This window comes from Mandrillus leucophaeus, unplaced genomic scaffold (assembly GCF_000951045.1).
Source record: "Mandrillus leucophaeus isolate KB7577 unplaced genomic scaffold, Mleu.le_1.0 Scaffold49, whole genome shotgun sequence".
Taxonomy (NCBI): Eukaryota; Metazoa; Chordata; class Mammalia; order Primates; family Cercopithecidae; genus Mandrillus; species Mandrillus leucophaeus.
This window is the reverse complement of record NW_012105253.1, coordinates 4,709,920-4,722,015: the sequence shown is the minus strand read 5'-3', so window position 1 is coordinate 4,722,015 and position 12,096 is coordinate 4,709,920. Positions and strand designations below refer to the sequence as shown.

Below are 12,096 nucleotides of genomic sequence, written 5' to 3'. Positions count from 1 at the left end.
TGTATTCAAGAGATCCATCTCACATGCAGAGACACACATAGGCTCAAAATAAAGGGATGGAGGAAGATCTACCAAGCAAATGGAAAACAAAAAAAGGCAGGGGTTACAATCCTAGTCTCTGGTAAAACAGACTTGTACCATATTTTCTATCTTCATTTTGAAGAGCTTTCAGCTGCCAGCAAAAGCTCAATACAATGAAATCTTGGCACCATCCAACCCCTTGGCTGCAACAACAAAATTTTGTTCTATACCATATTATTTCAATACCCTTAGAATTCTAAATTACCCAGCATATTTCATTGAGATAGTATCGGTGAATGTCAAACACCACCTCAAAATGTACTTGTTTGTCAACAGTATTTTCTGGAGACTTCCAAATCCTTCAAACTGCGGGTAGCCTGAACCTGCTGCCCCTGTGAACTGCATGCGCCTCATGGAAGTCTGGTTATTAGGTGATCAGCTATATTGAATTTTCTCCATATGTTCAACAAATATGTTAAGGTGGCTATTTCTTCCCCTAAAAATCACTGAGCCACAGAAGCATATGCTTTCTGGAGGCCTGAAATGCAATTGCTATAAAAATGAAATACTATTCTTGGAATACCTGTGCCATTACTTGAACTGAATCTCCTTTACAATGAAATGGCTGCTGCTTAGCAACTAATGCAAAGAAAGAGCCTAACTCTACCTCTACCTGTTTTTTTTCTTTTTCTCCAGTAAGAGGAGTGTTAAACATATACCATCACACTTGCAGTTTCATGTTTTCATGTGTACAGGAAGGGTAATGACAATGCAATGAGGTCATCCTCGTTGTCGATGCGCTATGGATTTAGAATGCCAGCTAGTGATTGATGCCAACTTTGTCCATTTAGTGAGATTAATTCAAGTAAGTAGAACTAATGAGAGGGAAATGGTGCTATCTTTCCATAGATTCATGTGTGGAAACAGCATCCTGCAGTGAAAAGAGTATGAGACTTCAGATCCGAAAACCAGCCTGAACCTGGCAATGTCCCTCATGGCACGTGGCCTTGGGAAAGTCGCTTAGCTACTGTGACTGTTTCCTTAAACGTACAATGCCTATGAAAACAATACGGGGTTGCCTAAGATTGTTTTGTGAGTAAAGTTAGATTAATTATGTGAAAGGAGTTTATAAATGGTAAGCCGTGAAAGCACCGCACACATTTTTATTATTATTAAGTGCCTAAATTTAGTCAGTATAACAGTTTAAGAAATCTCCAGAAATTTGTCTTTAAAAAAATCCCTTAGACTTTGTTATAAGTAATTCCACGCTGGCTCATAGAAAGCTTCTGTTTTAATCTTTAAATAGCTTGGGCATTTATTTTTGAAGTAGAGGTTTATTTTCCTAAGAAATTCTGAAAGTTTTCTTCAAATGAGAAAGAATGACTCAGGTTTTCAAAATGTTCCTTTGGAACTTTCTAGGTGTCTCTAACTGCACTCATGAACATACTTATGAATTCTGAAGGATGTTGTTATGGAAAAACTCATATTGCAAAGACTTGCAGCTCAAACAGGTCCTTGAGCTAAAGGTAAAAGACCAGACTCTTCTAAGAATATCTTTTGTAAAAATCAAATGGGGCTGACTACACCATTTCAGACATGTCAAGTGCACATAAGTTAAACCGAGCTTCTTCACTGGACCCCAACGCATGGTACCATCACCTCCCTTCAAGTTCCACTATGATTACAACAAATCACAAGGTCTTGTACTGAAGGTAGAATTTAGAAGGAGCAATACCAGTCTATAATCCCCATAATCATTTCTAGGCCCCAGGAAACTGGATTTATTCCCCCGTCTCGTGCAATGGAAAACTCATATAGTTTTTACAAAAAACACCATGGAAAGCTCAATCTTGGCCTCCCTACAACTGACAGTAGCACATGATTATTCACAGAGCTAAGTTTTATGCTTAGACGTAAAAAGAATGTTCATCCACTCAGTCAATCAACCTTTGTCAAGGCCTTTCTCTATGTCCTGTGTGAGGTCTGGCTGGGTTCATAAAGATGAAACACATGGGTCTCTCTCCTCAAGAGAGTTTGGTCTAATAAACCACTAGATTGTGAAAATATGGCTATTTGCACACAGAGAGGGTAATGGGAAAGGGTGAAAAGAGGACAAGAAAAGCTGCAATCGGGAAGTAATAAGCAATATGCAAATATGGGCACAGATCTTAACTCTGCCACTTAACTGGCTCTGTGACTTGCAGGCAACTTACTTAAACGCTAAGCCTCAATGTCCTTCTCTGTAAAATGGAAATGATAATAGTCCCTACTTGATTGAGGGTTCAATGAAATCCCGAATGTAAAATATTTAGCAACTCTTGATACAGTGTAAGCATTTGGCAAAATCAGTAACTTATAATGATTAATATTCACAGGTAGGGAAGTAAGTTAATCATTGCAGTCAGTATTTGAACCAAGAAAAGCTTCTTCCTTCTCTGAGCTGCACTTACAAAAAGCTTGGAAGTGCACGGATGGCCTTCGCTGCCTCTGGGAATGGCCTTCAGAGGCCACTGGGAAGGACAAGAGGAGTGGTGTCTGTGGCTTCCTGGGATATTGTGAGAAAAAGGCGGGTGGGGGTGGGGGCTGGTGTTTATGTCCTCCCAAAAGTCACGTGTTGAAATTCTCAATTCTCACCCCCAGTGTGACGGTTCTAGAAGGTGGGGCCACTGGGGGTGATTCAGTCACGAGGGTGGGGTGCTAATGAATGGGATGAGTGCCCCTCTAAAAAGAGGCCCCCAGGAGCCTCACTACCTCCACCCTGTGAGGACACCATGAGAAGAAATCTGTCTGCAGCCCCAGAGAGGGCCCTCCCCAGAACCTGACCATGTTGGTGCCCTGATCTCAGACTTCCAGCCTCCGGAACGATGAGAAAGAAATGTCTGTTGTTTAGAAGCCGCCCGTATGGGACTTTGTTACAACAGCCCAAGCTGATGAAGACAGCCATGAAAGCCAAGCAGTCCCGAGGCTGTGCGCTGTCAGGGAAGCCCATGCTTGGCAGCTTCCTGTGTAACTTCAGATGCTGAGGACGGTGCTTCAATTACAAAGGAAAAGAAACATGCCACACCTTAGTCTTTGCATTGAGAGGGGGCCGATTTAAAAGGGAGAAACCTTTTTTTTTTTTTTTTTGAGACAGGGTCTCACTCTGTTGCCAGGCTGGAGTGCAGCGGCTTGATCTCAGCTCGCTGCAACCTCCGCCTCCCAGGTTCAAGTGATTCCCCTGCCTCAGCCACCTGAGTAGCTGGGACTACAAGCATGCGCCACCATATCCGGCTAATTTTTTTTGTATTTTAGTAAAGACAAGGTTTCACCACGTTGGCCAGGATGGTCTCGATCTCCTGACTTTGTGATCCGCCTGCCTCAGACTCCCAAAGTGCTGGGATTACAGGCTTTTCCTTCAAAACTCTTAAAGAGAATGCTTTCAGTCTAAAAGAGATTGTCTCAAACTCTGACACATCCATTAGGACAATGATGAGATCTCAGGCCTTTCAGCCTGAGGAATGTTCCAGAAGTTTGTCTCTAAATGATACATGGAACCCTTTCCCACCGCTTCCACATAAGCTTATGTAAAGCTCTTTTTATCTTTCAACAAATTGCTTTCAAGTTTTTTTTAAAAAAAGCAAAAATGTATTTTTCCCTACAAGCCTGACATCTTTCTCATGTACAAAGGAATGACACATTTTAAAAATGTACTTTGGTCCTTTCAAGGAATCTATTTTCCAGCTATTTCCTGAAAGACTACATGATACACAAAAGCAGTCCAACTGTCTTATCTTTGCCTTTTTTAAGGAAAACAAAAATGAATTCACCTCCTTAACATTTATTTCACAGTCCTGAGCAGTTTTACTTGTCTAACAAATATTTAACAACCATCTACATCTTTTAAAATACATTCTGCTGTTTGGCCTGGTTGAAATAACTGATGGAACATCCCAGAAGGCTGTGCCTTCCATTTCTGAAATAATCCAGCGCAGGTAGCATCTGCGAAGCTTCTTTCTGTGATTGCCAGGGCATGCCAGCCGGCCATTGTCTGCATGTACAAAGCAGACATCATCAAGACAGGCCAGAAGAGAAATAACCTCTGTCCTGGAATCACAGGGGACAACTCTGTTTCTAGTACCTCGGTCTTTATCAGCTTATCCATTCCTGACACTGCAAAGCTCTGAGATCCCTCTCACCCAACCCTCCACGTCTGGCTTCCTGCTCTCAGATGACCAGCTGGCAGTTCGGGCTGCTGCTACCTGACTCCCCTGCACACTGACTGTGCCTGTCTCCTCCGACCTCTGCCTTCTGTCCGCTCCAATTTCCAAAGCACTAAGAAGCAGCTTTCTCCTTTTCACATTCCCTAGTAACAATGAACTGTGTTTTAATAAGTTACGAAATAAAAATTACATATTCTATATCTTAAAGAATGCCAAAACCTGTCAGCTAAATTTCTTAAGTCTATGTCTCTCTCATTTTCATATTACCTGAATAATTTTATCACCAGCTGCTGACATTTGACTGATGTTCTGTATTTTGAAGAATAATACACAAATCTGCTCCTTAACCGGACTTAAGTATAGATAACACCACCTTAACAAACACACATATAGCATGTACTTTGTGACTCATTTAAATGTCAAATAATTCTACAGGATGAGTACCACTATCATTACTATTTTGTAGATGGGGAAATTAAGACACAGAGAGGTTAAGTAACTTGTGCAGGCACACAGCAGGCAGAGGTGGAGCTTTAGACCCAGGTGGCAGGGCTCTTCACCACTACTATCCTCTACCTCTCAAGTAATTGAAAGGTAAGAAAAATGAAATTTAATTGTGGTTTAAATATTACTGTTTTGAATGCTGTTCCCAACATCTAACAAAAGCCAGGCTATAAATATTATAGCTTAAACCAGAATTGGTTCTTTTATCAGAACATTATTTATGAGTCTAGACAACCAAAGGCAAATTTCCATTTCAGCAAAACTCAGGTTGGATGCAAGAATGACAGAAGCCCCTGTTAGAAAGCTGTTGCCTTAAAAAAAAAAAAAAAAGAAAAAAGAAAAAAGCTGTTTGCTTTATTTCAAAGGCTCACAAAACTCAGGGCTGGAAGGAAAGAACATTAACATTCATATGCAAAGACCTTTCTTCCCACCTCTACCCAATCACAGCCCCCTCCTTCAGCTAATAGGCACACACAAGATGATTAAATTTTCTCTAAAGTAACCCAAGCAGTGCTCATACCGCCTCTCCCCAAACACTATGGGAGTCAGGACATTCGTGAGCCATTCTTCAAGTGCTCTGTATGGTACATGAATAAAAAGTAGCTGGTGCTTTTCCAAAGATTTTATTAAGTGGGTTAAAAACAAAGCAAAAGCTTAGAGTCACTGAGCAGATGAATGCACTCTTCCTAAAATAACTTCTTCACCAAAGTCAATCAGATGAGTTGGAAGGAAAGGGGGAGTGAAGTAATATAGAACAGAGGTGGCTGGAGTGACCTCCGGCTGGCTGGACAATGGTCAGGACTCCAGGAATGCTGGGTAGCCCTTTTCTGCATTTTTACGTTTTAATCACTGAAGGAAAAGTCAACAGAAATTTCCCTGAGGAGAAAATCAATGCTGCCCCTTGGAAAGGGATGAGACAGACAGAAAGAGAACCGGAGAGCTAATTAGTGCTACTCAGAAGGCAAATTAAGGCCTTTTCTTTGACAAGCTGCAAATAGCTGGTTAAGTAAGAGTTTCTGCCACCCCTCTTCAGCCTCCAACAGCTGGCTAAATGGCTGATGCAGGTATGCAAACAGGAAGCTGTAAACAGACAGACAGTCCTGAGCTGCTGGACAAAGTGTAAATAAGAAAAAGGCAGAGGTTTCTTTGTAGAAAAGAAACTCGCAATTGAGATGAGCCAAGAATGAATAACAGTAATAATTTATTTTAAAATGCCAATGAAATGTATTTATTCAATAAATACTTATCCAACACCTACCGAGCAAGAAAAATCCGAGTCATCGATTCAAATGATCAGGTGCAAGTTCTGCCTTCAAAGGAGCTAACAACTTAGTTTGGGGAATGGTAATAAGTACACAAGTTAACTCTGTGCAGGGCACTATGCCATGTCCTTTAAATAAAGTAACTCATTTAATCTTCCTAACAAACCTGTAAGTTAGGTATTACTATTATCTCATTTTAGAAATACATTGGCTGAGCCTCAAAGGAGTTACATAGCTTGTCTGAGATTAGCAGACAGATGCCAAGTTCAAACCCTAGTCTAAGGCCCAGACCAGAAAATGACACTTCAGTCCTAACAAAGCTATTTGAAAGTGCCATGTGAGGACAGGGGAAGACCAGCCACCTATCACCCCAAGTGGATGCTTTTGAGCTCATACCAATCGAGGAGCTTTCCTGGTGAACAAGCCAGCAATGAGTTGTGGAAGCATTATGGGCAAACAGACTTAGCTTGGTATTTTTATTTCTCCAATTATCTGCATTGTTTGTTGTGCCTTGAAATAGGTTTCAATCAGTTCCAACAATTAGAATTAGCCCATTTTTATAGGCATTTTGAGCAAATTAAATTTTAATGACAAAAAGTTTTATGGCTTAGATTTCATTTTACTTCTGACCTTTCCTTCAAAGTTATCCACTGTAAGAAAAGCTCACATGCCATCATTTATTTGCAGTAACTACTGTCCCAAAACTACAGTTATAAGGCCTCAGGAAAAATAATTAGTCTCCACAGGATCAGTGTTACCAATGCATACCCATGGAAGAAAGCAAATGTCACAGCCCAACGTGTAGGCAACAATCTTCCAGGTGCTTCTGGTGTCACTTCAAGGTACTCAGCTTCAAGGATAACTTCGGGTTGTGGAGGGAACATGTTCTCAGATCCCAGGCCAGACGAACATACAGGGTGTAGACACCCTGGGCTCTCACTGGGAACCCTCATTTCCTAAGATTAGAAAGTGCAGTGTTGGAAAGAGCTAGCTCTAGTCTAATTTAACTTGGCCCCATGAGGCAATGCTGTTGTTTGTTGCCACAGCAGAACTGAACACCAGCAAAGACCTCTCTTCAACTTCCCTATCCCCGGATTCCACAGGACCCAATAGTGTCAATCTCCCAGGTAAAAACCGAGCCTCTAAAAGATCACTTAGAACAGAATAAGTACTCTGGACAGTGGTTGAATTGAAATCTTCCCCAGTGTGTATCCTAACTGAGGAAGTAACAGTCAGTACGTAAGTAATTACTGAGAAAAGAATTAAATTAGAACCAAGATTTTAATCTGATCCTAAAGTCTTTAAAAATCTAACAGATGTGCAAAGCACAGATAAAAACAAAATAAAATGGATTTACAAAAGAGGACGCTACATACTGATATTCAGGAGAAGAAAGGTTCCCCCGTACACTATTGATTACAATGCAAGGAAGAACAATATCCATTTTATCCTATGTGGCTTCCAACTCCTCAGATATCTTTCTTGTAATAACATAACCTTACTTTATGGGACAACACACAAAACAAAAATACTACATTCTAATCATCAACCTATAAAGAATAATAGATCATTTTTTTCCATGGTTGCCCAAACTAAGGCATTTAATACTCCTTGCTCCTATTTCTATCTCATACCAAAAACTTCCTTTAAGAAAGGTTTGGTATTACCAAAATGGCTTATGAGTAGAGAAACTAAATCACAGGCATCAACATCTCGTAAGTCATGGTCTGCCCAGACCTACTGACAAGCAAAATTATACTTCATCCCTCATTCTGGGCTGCCCAAAGAGGTACCGATGGGCCAGCTCTTCACTGGACCTAGGTTCACCTACACAACCCTGTGTAAATTTTTTTTTTTTTTTTTTTTTTTTTGAGGCAGAGTCTCGCTCTGTCACACAGGCTGGAGTGCAGTGGCCAGATCTCGGCTCACTGCAAGCTCCGCCTCCCGAGTGTACGCCATTCTCCTGCCTCAGCCTCCGGAGTAGCTGGGACTACAGGCGCCCGCCACCTCGCCCGGCTAGTTTTTTGTATTTCTTAGTAGAGACGGGGTTTCACAGTGTTAGCCAGGATGGTCTCGATCTCCGGACCTCGTGATCCGCCCGTCTCGGCCTCCCAAAGTGCTGGGATTACAGGCTTGAGCCACCGCGCCCGGCTCCTGTGTAAATTTTTTTAAAGGCATATAAACCTCTAACATGGATATCTTCATAGCAGGTGCATGGAGGTGGTTTTGTTCTCAGAAGAAAAACCAATATATTTGCAATCATGAATTTATATTCATTTATATTTCTGAGATAGTAGAAGAGTTCCCTAAAATTATATAGGCAAAAGACCACAATCCAAAAAAAGTATGCAATAATATATAATAATAACAATAGGTAATGAGCTGTCATGTATTATGGATGAGGGGAAGATAACTCACACTGCACACATGCGTGCATACACATATGCACACATGGAGAGACAGTTCAAACCTAAAATAAATGTTTAGGGAAGCAGCGTGATGCGGTCTAAAGAGAAAGTCCTTTGGATTCATCTGTGTTTAAATCCTGCCTCCTGCTCAAGCTCTATGCCTCAAGTTCATTTTCAATAAAATGGAAATAGTCATAATCACATCATAGGACTGTCACGAAGATTAATTAAGACAGAACATACAATAAGGCTTAGCCCAGTGCCTGTTGCATGAAAGACAATAAACTTCAGCTACCTTCTCCTTCCCCTCCCTTATGTGTTTCTGAAGGCTTTTTATTTTACTGACTTAAATGGGAATTCTTACAGCAGTTTAAAAAAAAAACAGTTCCTACACATTATATAGTCATTTACACATATGTATCTGTTGCAGCACCATAATTTGCAAAGAAAAACGAAGTAGTAATTTTAAAAGAAAAGTACCAGCTCACTTGCACTGCCTTTTCAAACCTTCAGCTTTACAGTCGACAGAGACTATTTGCTCTAGGGGTGCAGATTCTGAAATAAAGGAAAAAATTCTCATGGGAAAAATGGTTCTCAAAAAAAGCCAACAAAGAAAAGATAATGAGGGGAAATCTAGGAGTATAGAAAGGAGTTTATTTTACTTAACAAAGTAAAAGTCAAGCAAAATGAATAATCTGCCTCCAGAAACGGTTATTTAAAGGCTTTTTGTAAAGGGCTCTGGTTCCTAAAAAGACAGGAGTCACTGCATATGCCCACCCACTCCTCATTTATTTTTAAACCCTAGCTTATATGTTCCTTAGCAACAGAAGGAGCAGATGAGACCCCCCTACACACACACACACACACACACACACACACCCTCTCTCCCAAAGCCCCCTTCTTTTTGCCTGTCAAGTTTCATTCCAAAAATATCCATGTTCTTCAAAAGATATTTTTTGCCTACCTGCAAATCTCCACTCCTCCACCTCAAATGATCCCCCTTACACAAGCAGCCATGCTCCATACCCTAACTGAGCCCTTTCACTCAGACTCCATTCTGTGTGTCTTCCTGCCTTCTCTCCATAAGCTCCCACCAGACACCGTCCTCAGGTGCCCCCAGAAGGGAGGTGGTGTGGTCCTCACTGAGGAGCCCACCCTCAGTTCCTGACAAAGTTGCTCCTTTTTTACACACCCTTTGTCCATCCCACAGTAAAACAGGCAGCCCAGCTGCAGGAGTCCAGCACCAATGGCCGCCATGATGAGTGGGCAGGCCACTCACCATGACTCCAAAACAAATAAGTAACAGTAATCAAAATGGACACACTTTCCTGTTACCCAGGGACAAATATGCTCCAGATGGAAGCATCTCCTTTTCACCATCTTTTCCTCTGACTTTGAGACTGACTGGCCCGCTTTGGCTGGGGAGGGTTTATGAGTTCAAAGATCAATTGTTTAGTCTTGGGGGCAAAATAGGGTGGCAATCCCCAGATATTGGTCTGCATAAACACCACCTGAGGAGCCTGTTAAGAATTCCCACCCACAGACAGTTTGATTCTGTAAGTCTAGGGTGGTGAGCACTTTTAACCAGCCACCTGAGGTGACACTGATGCAGGAATTGGAGACTGTAAAGCTTTATTTAAAAGGAAATGATGTTCATGAAGTAGAATCCACCTCTATGTATGGATTGTAAAGCAGACGCAATGTTATTATTCTTCTATAGAAACATGCTGCATCTATGTCCATGTCTATGCTTGTGTGTGTACACACTTACATGTGCATGTGTGAGCATGCAACTCAGGAAGCAAAACCCCACACAACATACATTTTGAAAAAGGAGGCTCAGAGAATGACCCCTGCCAAGAGGCAAGCTGAAATGATTTCCCTTGCAAACTCTGGCTTTGTACTCCTACCCAATGAGGACTCTGATGAATACCAATGAGCCAGGAGCAGCCCACACTGTGCTTCACGTAATCACCACCCCCTTCCAACTCTCTGCTCCTAAATTAGGCTGAATGTAGTCCCTGTTCCCCCAAGGGCCAGACAGGCCATCATAACTAGGAAGTAGAACTGCCAGTGTCCTAGCATACATCCCTAGAGCTACCCCCTCCCCATCATCTGTCTATTTTTAGAAACCAAAGTATAAAAAGAAAGATCAATTTGGACCTGATCTGTGTGAGTAACTAAGAGAACAACTCAGGTGGGGAACTCCCTCAGCGCACAGCGAACAAAATGCATGCGAGCAACGCAGAAGCAACAACCTCACCAGGAAGGCGTTTTAGGAGTCATCAGAAGTCAACACTTAGACACAGAGCACATGCCCTAGTGACTGTGGCCTCCAGGCCAGGCGATGTCTGTGGGGATCCCAATGATTCACACACCTGCCCCCATAAATAAAACACACCCTCCCAAACCCACACACCTCTGTCATCTGCGTTTGCTTACATAACAACACATGGTGTGACAGGCTTCATACTTTATATAGTTTTTGGGAAGGGAACACAAACTCAGAAAGAGTAGGATTACAAGAATGTTTTCACTGACCCCTTTTCCAGAAACCCTCTGAGCTCCAGCAAGTGTACATCTTTGTAAACCTGTGCTTGCATATCACCTCGACCTTTAACATCAACAAGCAGTAGGGTTAGTGTCGACAACTCTCCAGACCTGTCAATATCTTTATTCTTGCCTGCTAGAGGGAGGTGGGAGAGAGACCTTAATAAATCCTAATTCCTCGTTGTTGGATTCTAATGCAATGTGGGGTTATCTTTTATCCTAATTTAGAGGCCATTGATCCCACACTGTCCTTGTGTAAAGGGCTCCCACACTCATCCTTAGGTGCAAATATGGTCCCTACTCTCACCTTCACCCCTAGCTTGCCAGCGGGCTCCCCACACTCTCCTCCAGCCAGGAGAGAAGCAAGGAGCACGCAGGCATGGAACTCCCATAACCAGTGGCGCATCTACAGACATAAACCCACTCTTCCTTCATGAGGGATTTCGAGGCAGGTCCAACTTCCGTAAGGATTTCTCTTCAGTATAGCGCTATTCTTTTCTGCCTGTCGGAGTGATCTCAGCTATCAAGTTAGTGCCAAAGGTTCATCCAGCGAAATCTGGAAGGTGGGGGAAGGGTGGTTGAAGATGACACCTGCTTAGGGGCAACTTTGACGACTTAAGGAAACTAAGCATCACTGAGTCTGCAACCCTTTCTCTCTCTCTTCTCTCTCTCTCTCACACACACACACACACAGAGAGAGAGAGAAAGAGAGAGAGAGAGAGAGAGAGAGAGAGAGAGACAGAGAGACAGAGAGACAGAGAGAAAAGGAAGAGAGAGAGAAATACACACACACACACACACACAAATTTCTGTTGTTCTGACCTTAGGGACCCAGTGCTTCTCTCCTGCCACAGGGCAAAGCCGGCGTTGCTTCCCTTCAGCCTGGAATGATAGGATGGGGAGACGACAGACATCCCCGGGAGGAGAGGGGAAAAGGGGGAAAGAGAGGCTTGGAAACAGAGAGGTGCCCAACTCCGCGGAAGCGCCCCTTGCTGGGGGAAGAGTGGGTCTCCCGCCGCGGCGCACCTGTCTCGGCTGCCGGCTCCCCGCGCCTACCTGTACGAGACCTGCTTCCGGAAAGTTAAGTTCCTCAGCTTCTCCTCCAGCGCCTCGTCCTTCTCCTTCTGGCCGGCGGCCGCGGGCTCGTCCAGG

General features: G+C 42.7%; 1 protein-coding gene across 1 annotated transcript in view; it reads right to left on the bottom strand.

Moving 5' to 3' along the window:
• Positions 1-12,090, bottom strand: part of DGKI (diacylglycerol kinase, iota) — a 481,484-nt gene extending 469,394 nt beyond the window's left edge. The window contains exon 1 of the mRNA XM_011995483.1: positions 12,001-12,090. The gene's annotated coding sequence lies outside the window, so the exon portion shown is untranslated. The remainder of the gene's footprint in view (positions 1-12,000) is intronic.
• Positions 12,091-12,096: the final 6 nt, after the last annotated feature.